Source organism: Gossypium arboreum, chromosome 1 (genome assembly GCF_025698485.1).
Source record: "Gossypium arboreum isolate Shixiya-1 chromosome 1, ASM2569848v2, whole genome shotgun sequence".
Classification (NCBI taxonomy): domain Eukaryota; kingdom Viridiplantae; phylum Streptophyta; class Magnoliopsida; order Malvales; family Malvaceae; genus Gossypium; species Gossypium arboreum.
This window is the reverse complement of record NC_069070.1, coordinates 120,582,040-120,595,861: the sequence shown is the minus strand read 5'-3', so window position 1 is coordinate 120,595,861 and position 13,822 is coordinate 120,582,040.

Sequence of the window (13,822 nt, the reverse complement as noted above, 5' to 3'; positions counted from 1 at the left end):
ACATGGTAACTGGTCTTCCTAAAATTGAAAGTCCTTCTCAAGTTTGGGAAGATTGTGTTGTTGGCAAACAACACCGAGACCACTTTTCGAAAGAAAATAGATGAGAGCGAAAAAAGTGCTGGAGCTGGTTCGTTTTGATATATGCGAGGCCTATCAATCCAACATCAAATGGTGGCAAACGTTATTTTATAACATTTACAGATGATTATAGTCGGAAAACCTGTGTTTATTTTTTACAGTATAAGTCTAAAGCTTTTTTAACTTCCAAAAGTTCTAAAGCGCTTGTTGAAAAGGAAGCATGAATGCCTATTGGGACTCTCCATAGCGATTGTGGTGGAGAATACAACTCACAAAAATTTGTTAGTTTTTGTGAGGAGCATGGAATTCAAAAGCAACTTACTACAGCCTACACCCCAGAGCAAAATAGTGTTTCAGAGAGGAAGAATAGTACAATTTTAAACATGGTACGAACCATTTTAAAAAGAAGCGGTCTTCTAAAAAGTTTTTGGCCTGAAGCTATCAATTGGAGTATTCATTTATTGAACAAAATTCCTACCATAACTGTTTAAAATTTGACGCCTGAAGAAGCATGGAGTGGAAAATGGCTGAGCGTTGAGAATTTTAGAATATTTGGTTGCGTTGTATATGTGCACATTCCTGATAAAAAAAGGACTAAACTTGATGTCGAAGCTGAAAAGTGCATTTTTCTTAGTGTTAGTGAACAACCAAAAGCGTACAAATTGTACAATCCTATCACCAAGAAAATTGTCATTAGTTGTGACGTACTCTTTGATGAAGTACAATTCTAGTTTGGTGATGAAAACAATAATGAAAGTCAAATCCTGGCTGATTTTGATGGTGAAAACGGAGAACAAGAGCAGCAACCCTTGGAGAATGCACAACCTTTAGAAATGTGTAACAATCAGCAGATACTCAATGATTTACAGCCTCTGTCACAAGAGATGATCGACCTCAACAAATTCGACGACGACCTGCATAGATGGAAGATTATGAGGTACAAGGACTTGATCAAAGTGAAGATATTCTCACTCATTTTTCTCTCTTTTCAGACTGTGATCCTACGATCTTTGAAGATGCTGTCAAAGACTCAAAATGGTTGAAGGCCATGGATGATGAAATCGTTTTATTGAAAGAAACAACACATGAGAATTGATAGATCTTCCACAAGGATAAAAAACCATTGGTGTGAAGTGGGTGTACAAGACAAAGCTGAAAGAGAATGGCGAAGTTGACAAGTACAAAGCATGCTTAGTTGCTAAAGGCTACAAGCAAGAGTTTGGCATCGACTATAAAGAAGTTTTTGCTCTGTTGCTCGGCATGATACAATGAGGTTGGTGATTTCTCTTGCAGCCCAAAATTCATGGCCTATTTTCTAATTAGATGTGAAATCAGCGTTTTTACACGGTGATTTGAAAGAACAAGTGTTTGTTGATCAACCTCCTAAATATGTGAAACATGGAAACGAGAACAAGGTGTACAGATTAAAAAAAGGCATTGTATGGATTGAAACAAGATCCGAGGGCTTGGTATAGTCGCATCAAGCTTATTTTTAAAAGAAGGTTTCGAAATGTCCATATGAGCATACGCTTTTTACCAAGGTTGGTGAAGGAGGTAAGATTATTATTGTTTGCCTCTATGTTGACGATATTTTATTTACTCGGAGTGATGTTCCCATGTTTAATGATTTTAAAAATTCCATGATGGTTGAGTTTGATATGACTGACCTTGGAATGTTACATTATTTTTTGGGTATTAAAGTGATACAATCTACTGCTGGAATTTTCATTTCTCAGAAAAATATGTGCAAGAGATTTTGGACAGGTTTGGGATGAAGAACTGCAATCTTGTTTGCACATTGACTGAAGTTGGTTTAAAGCTTGTTCGAAATCCTGAAGGAAAGGAGATTAACAGCACCTATTACAAGCAAATAGTGGGAAGCTTGATGTATTTGACTACAACAAGACCAGATATTATGCATTCTGTAAGTCTCATTAGCAGGTTTATGGAGTGCCCAAAGGAGATGCATCTCTTAGTTGCAAAAAGAATACTTCGGTATTTGAAAGGCACGGCTAGTTACGGATTGTTCTACAAGAGGGGTGAAAAGACAAATTTGTTTGGCTTCACTAATGATGATTATGCTAGCAATCTTGATGATAGAAAGAGTACTTATGGTTATACTTTTATCTTTGGGTATGAGGGCTATTTTATGGTCTTCAAAGAAGCATCCAATAGTCACTTTGTCTACTACTGAAACTGAGTTTGTAGTTGTTATAGCTTGTGCCTCCCAAGCTATTTGGTTGAGAAATATTCTTGAAGAACTACATTTTTTACAGCAAGGAGTAACAACGATTTTTTGTGATAATAATTCAACAATTAAACTTTCTAAAAATCCAGTGTTACATAGAAGAAGCAAGCATATAGATGTAAAATTTCATTATTTGAGAGATCTCTCAAATAATGGAGTCATTGATCTAGTTTTCTGCAGAAGCAAAGACCAAGTTACTAATATCTTCACCAAATCTCTAAAGAAAGCTACATTTCAGAAGCTGAGGACGTTGCTTGGAATTTGCGCTTTAGACGATCTACTTTGATATTCCTTTTAAACCAATATTTATAAAATATTTAGTTTAAGGGAGGATTTGTTGAGTTTATGTTTCATTTGTGGGGTTTGCAGACCATATTTTTAGGGATTGTATTGTTAGTGATATTAGTTAGTTTCATTAATTTTTAAATATTTGTGCTTTTTATTTTAGCACATTGTCGTTTTTTCTTTGCTTATTTAAAGCTTTGGCCAATGAATAATATGGTGTAGTAGTTCACAAAGACAATTGATTTCTATTCTTTCATCACTATTAATAATTTCTTTTCATTGTAATAGAAAACACTGGGTAAGTGACCGACTACAAGCACCTAAGATTTGTATCACTATTAATAATTTCTTTTCATTGTAATAGAAAACACTGGGTAAGTGACCCGACTACAAGCACCTAAGATTTGTCATCCTCATCTCGTTAAATAACCCCTGAGGATGCTTTCTTCTGTGCAAGGTGAAAACCGGCATCTACATTGATTTTGACAAACTCCGATGGTGGAGGAGACCAATTGATGATAACATATGGAGTCAACCGAAAAGCCCGAAGCGTGAGCGACTAGTTTCGCACGTTTATCATCTGATCGAGATTATGTAATGGAATAATAATATGTTATAAAGAATTAGTATTATTTTGGAAAGTAATTTTCTAATAGTTGTATGCATCAATATTAACGATGTTTCTAAGCTTAATTTAAAAGTGAAATTTATAACCTTTTCACTAATCTAATTTATTTTAGTTAGTAATTTATTTAAATATAATTCAAAATTATGGATACAATAATTATTGTATGGTTTAAATGGTGTACCAATCGAAGATTAAAACGATATATGAATTTACATAATTATTTAAATAAATAGCACATGTATTATAAGAGGTTTCATTTCTTCAACAATTGGTAATATGTTATAAAAATAATAATAATAGAATGTTATAAGAAAATTTTCAATTTAGAAGAGATTAAATAAAAAAAATTGATTTTAAGAGGACCAGAGTTCTTGTCAGCCCTCTTAACTCCGCCCCTATATCTCAATCTCTAACTTTCCGATAGCAAAATTTTGTACCATGTATCCTAGAGCCAACCACTTGGCCTTAATTAGAAAATCATTTGTAAGGCAACATATTGAATCAAAATAATTAAAAGTTGGTATATTTTCCTACAAGTGATTAATATGCATAATGTTACTGTCCTTTTTAGTTTGAGATCCTTTGGTGTTTAGTTTTAATTAAATTTAGAATTCTTTATCGGGTTTCAATTAAATTTAGGTCTCAGCACTATATTCTTTATCCGCAAAACTAAACTCAAAATCTTAGTTAAGGAATGTACAAGCCCAATTTTTGGGCCCAAAACCCTCTAACCCATTTGACCTAAACCCAAAACCACTAAATCCCTAGCCCAATACATTAAAAAAAAAAAAAAGAAGGGAGACCTAAAACCCTAGCCGTTCAGCCACTCGCCCCTGTCCCATCCACTACCGCCTCTGCTCCACCACCGTTTGTCTGCAGCAATAATGGAAAATAGATAGGTATTGAAAAAAAAAAGGGAAATGAAATGGCTATAAAAAGCCAAGCAAAACCATTGTATAAAAAAAGAAATTTTTGAAATACAAAAAATACAGCATTCGGTTTTTCTAGCAAAAAAATTGTAATACTAGTCACAAAACAATAAGAGAATCGACATCAAAATAAACCCAAAGCCCTCAGAAGTCAAAACCCAAATCTAAGGTGATTTTCCCTTTTTTTTTTTCTTCCTTTTTTTTGAGTTTCTTTATATACATAAAGATATAATATAAGTAAAATAACACACATACATTAAACAAGTATAAAATATAAAAAATAATAATAAATAACCTCGGCGATTTCAAGCCAGCGTCTGTGTGGCTTGTAACATGGCGACGACGCTGGCATGGGACGGACGGCTCCTCATGGGTTTCTGGGCTGCCAGAGAAAAAAAGAGAGGAAACATTTAAAAAAAAACAGAAAGGAAGAATGAGGTTTTAAAAAAAAAAAGGGTTTATATAGAGGGGTAAAACGACGTAGTTTTAGGGGGGGTTCAGAGACTTCAAAACGGCGCCGTTTGGCCATCGACCCACGCAGGTGGCCCGACCCGCTTAGGGTCCGCGCGTTTTCAACAGAGGGGCTAATTTCACTTTTAGCCCCTCCGCTCCTTTATTGTTTTGGAATTAAATTTCTCTTATTTCTAATTTCACCCTATAATTTATTTTAGTTTTCAACTTGGTCCTTCATTACGCTGCGCATTTTAAAGGGGGGGTTATTTCCCATTTTAGCCCCTCCTTGATTATTTTCGCATGCATTTTAGTCCTTTTCTCCATCATTTACTCTGGATTTGCCCCAAAAATTTTGTTTCAAGCTTGATTTGATCCTTCCTGCTCATTTTTGCTATTTCTTTTCATTGCTATCATTATTATTATTCCTATGCGTACTATTATTACTTATATGATTGTTATTTCTACTATTATTATTATTATTATTATGATGATGAATATATCAGTATTATTAATATATTGTTATTATCAATATTATTGTCGATTAAGATTATTTTTGTTACCTTTTATTTTTATTTTATTATTTCTATTATTGTTATTATATTTTATTACTATTATTGTTACATTATCGTTATTATTCTCACTATTATTATTGTTAATGCAACTATTATTACTGTAATTATATTTTCTTTTATCTTGATCTGCTTATTATTATTACCTTATTATACCATTAGTTTTATATTGTTATAATAGATATTATTTATTACTTTTTCGTTATGCTTGTTTTGTTTTATTACTAATATTATCATTAACATTATTACTATTAATTTTAATATCATCATCTTTATAATTACCCTTACCATTGCATTATGATTATATTATTATTTCCATTTTCCTATTATTCACCTATTATGTTTCTTATCTATTTGTATTTCTAGTGTTATATTACATTTATTACTTATTAGCATTTTATTATTATTATTATCAGCATAGCATTTTTTAAAAACACTCATATGTATGTATTATATTTTAATAACTATCTTTAATATCATGCATGTTGTGTACATTTTTGATAACTATATTATGTGTATATTTTCATATATGTCAAGTATATACGTTTTAATATCATATCTTTTCATATATATATATATATATATATATATATATATATATATATATATTTTAATGCTACGTGTATATTTCTCTTATTAAGTAAATATTTTAATACATACATATATATATTCATATACCACTATCATTAGCTATTTTTATTATTATTACGCCTTCAATAAACACCCTATACATATATATATACATATATATACAATCTTTTTTTCATCATCGTTATACATATATATATTCAATACTATTTCATATTTAAATTATTATTATCATGTTAAAAGCATACGTATTATTATCATTTCATACTATTATTACTTACATCATCATCATCGCTTCTGTTATCATTATCATTTTTATTTTCCCATGTTTTATTTATTGTGCATTCGATCATTTCATTTTCCTCATGAATTTGTTTATATTTGTATGTTACTAGCCTCGCCATTATTCCATCCTTTACAACTACTCGTTATTGCCACCCATTATTACACGTTACTGTTAATATCATAATTCGCTTTTATATTTACTATGCATCTCATTATATTCCTTACTCGATACCTTAGAATAATTCTTCCATAAAAGTAATATTCCGTATTTGATAATTCGAGACAATCGTGCCCTAACTTACTGGGTTTCGATTTTCTCCTTTAACCTAAATAACGGAATACTCTTCTAAATCATGACGTGAGTTTTGAAAAAGCTTATTCTCGGAGATACGAGGTGTTGTGCCCTAACTTACTGGGTATGGCATTTTGTTACCTCGAAATAAGATTTTTACAAGTAAAGGCAATATTACGTGTTTGGGAATTCGAGGAAACGTGCCTAACTTTCGGGCTTCGATTCTCCTCGTTCACCGAGCTAATCGAATAACCTTTTGAAATACACGTATTTTTATATAAAAGGCAAGCTCGTTCTCGAAAGTTCAAGATGCCGTGTCCTAACTTCTTGGATGTGACATTTTATATTGTGAGACGAGAAGGTCCTTAACATTTGAGCATTTTCTTTACAAAGAGGGATCGATTTTAAATTCTTTCAAGTTTTCAAATTTTCGACACTAAGACACTAATTAATCAACTAGGTACCAATTTTGGGCGTGTCGAGGAGCTAATCCTTCCTCGTATGCGTAATCGACTCGAACTCATTTTTCGATTTTCGAGACCAAAAATTATCGTTTTAGTAAACCTTAACTTTTATTAAAATGATTAACTTAAGGTGATCCGATCACACCTAAAAAGATTGGTGGCGACTCTGTTTTCATTTTTTCTTCTCCGAGTCGATACCGCTTTCTTTTTTTCAAAAAATGGTTCTGACGACTTGGCGACTCACTGGGATACGAATGAGAGAGTCAAGCCACAAGTTGATTAACTCTTGTCTTTTATCGAAAATTGAAAATTTGGTTTTGAAATACGATCCTTTCATTGCATTTCATCAGCTATTTTGTGGTCTAAATAATACTTGCTACGTTGGTCCGATTCTTTAAATAGTGTTGCATATTGCATTGCATGATCGTTGTGGTCACACCCTCTTAAGTGGGAGCGTGAAACTATTCCTTCGTGAGGTTTTCACCTCCGTGCGGGATAGTGGATTGCTTTGGGATACATCCGCACCTATGTCTTCGTGAGATTTTCATCTCGTGCACCATAGGGAAATGTATTCCCCAGGCGAACTTCGATCAGATGTGCCTATAATGGGTGAAGATCGAGGAATCACTGGTTCGGTAACCTTATTCTAGAATCAAACCCCATGTAGCGAGCCTTAAGAACCCACCCTAGGTAGAGCCACTCCAAACCCTAGTGGTTACCGAGCAAGTGCTATATTTATTATTCTTCGCTTGCTTTGAACGTGCATAAACCATCGACTTGCTTTGTTTTACTTTCATTTGTATTTGCATGGTATTTTCATCATAAAAGGTGTTGATTCGTGTTCGGTTCCTAAATAGATAGCTTATCATGGAAAAGGGTTTTTGATAAAGTAGAAGACAACGCGTTGTCCGGATATGGGTGAGACAACACAACAAGAGAAAGGTGATGATCTTACCAAGGGGTATATGTCGAGCTATGAAATCTCACTCGGATCAGCGTAACCCAGAATAATCTCCAAGAGTTGAAAGAAATATGGAACCAATGGGACGACGAGGTCAAGCAGTTATTCTATTGTCATTACGGTGATTTACCTTATCTACTTGATGTCAAGGTAGACGAGCACCTGTTTCGAGCCCTTGCCCAATATTGGAATTCTGCTTACAGTTGCTTCACTTTCGGGAAGGTAGATTTGGTACCTACTATAGAAGAATACACGACCTTGCTCCGTTGCCCAAAGATTCAGATAGACAGAATTTATACCAGACCTGCCAACGTCCCAGCATTTTCAAAAAAACTGATGAACATCACGGGGATGAGCGAACAGTGGGTGACAACCCGGATCAAACAAAAAGGAGATTGTAAATGCATCCCATGGAGGAACCTGAGGGATCTAATCTTAGCGCACCCCGACGTGAAGAAAAGGGTAGATGTCTTTGCCTTGAGCATCTATGGACTGGTCATCTTCCCCAAGGCTTTGGGGCATGTAGACGAGGCTGTTGTTGACCTTTTTGATAGGCTTGGTAAAGGAACCACACCTGTACCCGCAATCTTGGCGGAAACTTTCAGATCATTAAATGCTTGTAGAAGAGCAGGTGAAGGGAGATTTATTGGATGTGCACAGCTCTTGCTATCCTGGTTCCACAGCCATTTTTGGAAAGTGGAAAAGGTCTCATATCGTATCTTCTCTGAGAATTACTCTCCGCTGAAAGAGTTAGTGGCTACACCGAGGCGAGATGATGTAACAGAAGAAAATTGGATGACGGTTCTCCAAAATCTGCAAGAAGAAGATGTTGAATGGAGAGCCCCGTGGATGGTCCCTGATGAAATATTATATCGATGCGGAGATTTTGATTGGGTTCCCTTGTTAGGAGTATGGGGAGCCGTCGGATATGCTCCTCTTCTTGCATTGCGACAATACAGATCCAGACAGTTTACACCACCAACATACGGGTTAGCCGGGCGAATTCACATTCACAGGAATAATTACAAAAGGAAAGTTCGCGAGATATCAAATACCTGGAACCAGACTCGTAAAATAAAGAAGTTTGTTGCCAATCCCATGACTACTCCCGAGTATGACCGATGGTGGAATCAGAGGATTAACGACAACATCCCTAAATCGATCAAGGAATCCTCGATCGATAGAAGAGCACTTGAAAGTAATCCCATCCGAACCGGAAATCATCAGCAAGATTTCGAGAGAAAGAGTCTGGAACTAGAAAAAAGGATCGGGCATTTGGAAGAAGAAAAGATGCAGTTAGGGTTAGACGTCGATGCCCGAAACTAGAAGTCGAAAGACTCGAAAAGGGAAGAACAAGGTCAAGAGGACTTAGACAGTTTGAAAACGGACTATAAGAAGCTGCGCAGATCAATGAGAACCGCTGGGTTAGGAAAAACATCTAAACAATGGCGACATGAAGTTAAAGAAGAACAAAGCAAAGCCAACCAGTGGGAGGAAAAATTTCGCGATGCTCAAGCTCGAGAAGGTGCTCTGAAAAGAAGTTTGGTAGAAAGTCAGAATGAGAAAGAAGGGTTAAAGATCCGGATATCAGAGTTAGAGAGGTTATTGTACCAGTATCACTCGTGTAACTCTGCAATCGAGTTGAAAGCTAGTCAGAACAGAATCGAAGAATTAAAAAAGAATATAGAAGAACTCAAAACAGCGTTGCAAAATCGTGAACTTCAGATAGAACTCCTCGAAGTAAATAACGAGCGATGGAAGGAGCAACTTCATCAATCCCAAGACCAAGTCAGGAGTAGGGACTACATCATGGGCGAAGCTTTGACTCAAGTACGAGAAGTGGCTGACCACTTGCAAACGTTAGCAGTACAAGCCGATGTGCTGAGTTTAAAATACGAGTCAGAGTCGGACCGAGGCCAAAAGCTAGCTTGGCTTCTTAGACAGGTCAAGGCCTTAAGTATCAGGGCCAAGCCTTATATGTAATCTATTTTATGTAAAGAAACTTGTTTTCTAGAAAAGTTACTCTAATGAAATCGAATTGGAATCAACGCCTTTTTGCATTCATCGCATTCATTGCATTCATGCATCAGCATTGCATCATACGCACTAAAAACTCACAAGAAACCCTAAAAATCATGGCAGTTACCCTGGAACATCGTTACGGTACAAGAGGGAAAACAAAAGCAATGGATCAAAGGTTAGAGAGATTGGAACAAATGCAAAAAGAGATGCAGGATCAACTACAAACACGTATGCAAGAACAGCTGGCCAAAATCCAGCAAGATGTAAGGGACCAGATGTTGGAGTCCCAAAGAAGTATGATGGATCAATTAACGCGTCTATTGGCTGGTGGATTAGAAAAAGGGAAAAGCCCCATAATCAATAATGGAGATGGCAATGAAGATCTTGTCTACCCTCCGGGGTTTGTCCCAGCGGACGTTCAGACACAACCTGATGTGTACCCAAGAAGGCCATCAGTCACTATCAGGCCTCAACAATTTCAAACCGGTGTCTCGGCACAGATGAATTATCAGACTGGTTCGGGCTCTAATCCTGGGGACAATCCGACCAACCCTGTGGTCCTCAATCTCGATGAAGTGATAGAAGCAGAAAAGACAAGGGTAGAATTTTCGAGAGAGCTTGAAGAAAGATGTAGATGGTTGGAAGAAAAATTTAAAGAAATGGAAAACACCGACTATCGTGGTGGAATCGATGCTAAGGAATTAAGTTTGGTTCCAGACCTGGTACTCCCTCCCAAGTTCAAAACTCCAGAATTTGAGAAATACAATGGGACTAGCTGTCCCGAAGCCCACATCACTATGTTCTGCAGACGCATGGCAGGCTATGTCAATAATGACCAACTATTAATCCACTGTTTCCAGGAAAGTCTAGTTGGAGCCGCTTCTAGGTGGTACAACCAACCGAGTCGTAACCATATCAGTTCATGGAGGATTTAGCGCGAGCTTTCATGAAGCGAAGAGACCACGTGATGCAGACATGGCCCCGATAGAGTCACATTACGAACATGGAGAAGAAACAAAATGAGAGTTTCAAGCAATACGCCCAAAGATGGAGAGAGGTAGCAACGCAAGTTCAACCACCTCTTCGGAGAAAAAAGCGACCATGCTCTTTATCAAACACTGAAGGCTCCATTCATTAACCACATGCTAGGGGCGCTACTAAAGCTTCTCGGACATAGTAATGTCCGGAGAAATGATAGAGAACGCGATAAGATGTGGAAGGATTGAAGCAGGGAAAGTGCTAAGAGATCAACCCCCAGAAGGAAAGAGAACGATGTGAACAACATGAGTATGTATAATAAGCCACCACCATGAGCCAACCAAAGGTGGTGACTACCGACCATCGTGGCTCGCAAGAGGCGGGACTTCAACCCAAGGCCTAACACGGAAAGAGTCCGGTTTACTCCTATCCCGATGTCCTACAAGGAATTGTACGAGCTTATTCGATGCCCATGTAGTGTCGCCTTCTATCTAAAGCCAATGCAACCCCATTCCCCAAGTGGTACAGCATAAACGCCCAATGCGAATACCATGCAGAGCCACAGGGCACTCGATAGAAAATCGCACCACTTTCAAGAAGCTAGTTGAAAGACTCATCAACATTGGCATCGTGAAATTTGATGATACACCTAGTGCAGAAAACCCATTACCGAATCATGGGGATAAGGGTATAAATGCCATAATCAAGAGTTCAGGGAAGGAAATTAAGATGAATGTTGCAGAAGTGAATATCCCGTTGAAAGAAGTGTGGAAGAAAATGGTGGAAAGAGGTTTGATGGCGTAGAATTCGGGGGTTAGGCCTCGAGAAGCGAAGAATTATTGTGAGTTCCACGATCAAGAGGACCATGAGATCCAGAAATGCAGCCAATTCAGGGCTTTAGTGCAAGGATTGATGGATAATAAGGAGCTGGAATTCTTCGAATATGTCAGAAACCAGGAAGAAGCAGACGTGTGTGCCTCCGAAGAAGGGTCGACGAGAAACGCTTGCAAAATCAACCACCCATTGGTTATCATATCACGCTTAAGAACTAATGAAGATGGGACACAAGTCGCACCCAAAGTCGTGATCCAGAAGCCCGTTGCTTTCCCTTATAAAGATAGCAAGAGGGTACCATGGAATTACAGCTGCAATGTGACGATCCCAGGAAAGAAGAGCCCGGCTAGTGCTTCACAAGAAAACCAAGATGTAGGTTTTTTTACACGCAGTGGGAGACGTTATGTTCCCGAAGGTACAGGAACCAAAATTGCCAAAGAAAAGGTCCCGACAGTAGAGCAAAGGAAAGAAAAGATGGTCGAGTTCGAATCGCCAGTCAATGAGTCAAGAATCGAATGAAGCGTGGAATTCTTAAAGTTTTAAAACACAGTGAGTACTGTGTCGTTGAACACTACATAAGCAACCAGCTCGCATTTGATCGGCCTTACTCTTGAGCTCGAAACGCATTGAGCGCGTTAATGAAAGTCTTGAACGAGACATACGTCGCGATGACATCTCTGTCAACAAACTGGACCGCTGGTCAACAATATCAGCGCTGACAAATTTATTTTCTTTAACGACGACGAAATACCACTAGGAGGCATGGGGTCCACAAAGGCCCTGCACATTACCACGCATTGCAAGGGATACATATTACCGGGGGTACTGATCGATAATGGATCAGTACTAAACGTCTTACCCCTATCCACACTGAATAGGTTGCCCGTGGATAGTTCCCATATGAAGACATGCCAAAATGTAGTAAAGGCGTTTGACGGTACCGAAAGAAACGTAATGGGGAGGATTGAATTACCCCTTCAAATCGGTCCTAGCACGTACGAGATAGACTTCTTAGTAATGGACATCAAACCCTCTTACAATTGCCTATTGGGAAGACCATGGATCCACTCGGCAGGGGCAGTGCCGTCATCATTACATCAGAAGCTTAAACTTATAACGGAAGGTCGATTGGTGACTATAAATGCGGAGGAAGACATCATTGCATCTGTTACCAGCAACGCACCATATGTGAGGACAGATGATGAAGCCATAGAATGTTCTTTTCGATCGTTGGAATTAAGAATGCGACCTTTTTGTCGAAGGAAATAAAGTCCCAACACCGGACTTTCCAAAACCACAAGAATGGGACTACAACCGATGGTTGGGAAGGAGCCTTGCTGTGGAAATAACTTGGAAGAAGCCTACAAGGAGGGGTCAAAGTACCTATGCTCACGGACAAACGGGACCGCTTTGGCTTAGGATTCAAGCCAGATACAAGACAAAAGAAAGAGGAGCAAGAGAAGAAGCAAGAAAGAAGGAGAGCGCGTTTGAACGGGGAAGAGGTTAAATGGAAGCCAATGACCTTTCCCCATATATCCAGAACATTTGTGTCAAGAGGAACTATTTATGCTGAAGGAAGATTGGCAGGCCAAGAGTCCACTGAAGAAATGTGGGAAAGCTTCAGCATTAATGCCACGTTCGAAGGAGGAACTGGAGAAGAGAATGGGACGGGCATTCGCCCTTATGAGCCAGAAAGTGTTTTGAATAATTGGACTGCGGAAGAGATTCCTGTAGTCTTTAAAACTAACACAGAGTAATGCCCAAAACACGCTTATTACCCTAGGCCTAGGAGTAATAAGTGTCTTTTTGTGAAATAGGCCTATGTTCGAAATCGTTATTTCAATGAAATGCATCCTTTCGTCTTATTCAGTACAAATATTCTTTCATTCATAATCATACCGTACATGCCATTGTTCTTAGATTCTTTTGTTCTTTGCATCTTCCTTTCTGCCCAAAACAGGTCTCCAGATATCAACGATGTGAGTGACCTTGCTAATGATTCGGAGTCTCCCTTTGAGCGCGATATGTGTCTAGAGGGATCCGAGGATTTTGGAGATAACAGTGATTTTAACTTATCCCCTGATTTGTTGAGGATGGTAGAACACAAGGAGAAACAGATTCTACCCCACAAAGAGACTGTAGAAGTCGTGAACTTGGGAGATGAACTAGAAAGAAGAGAAGTAAAGATCGGAACTTGCATCACCACAG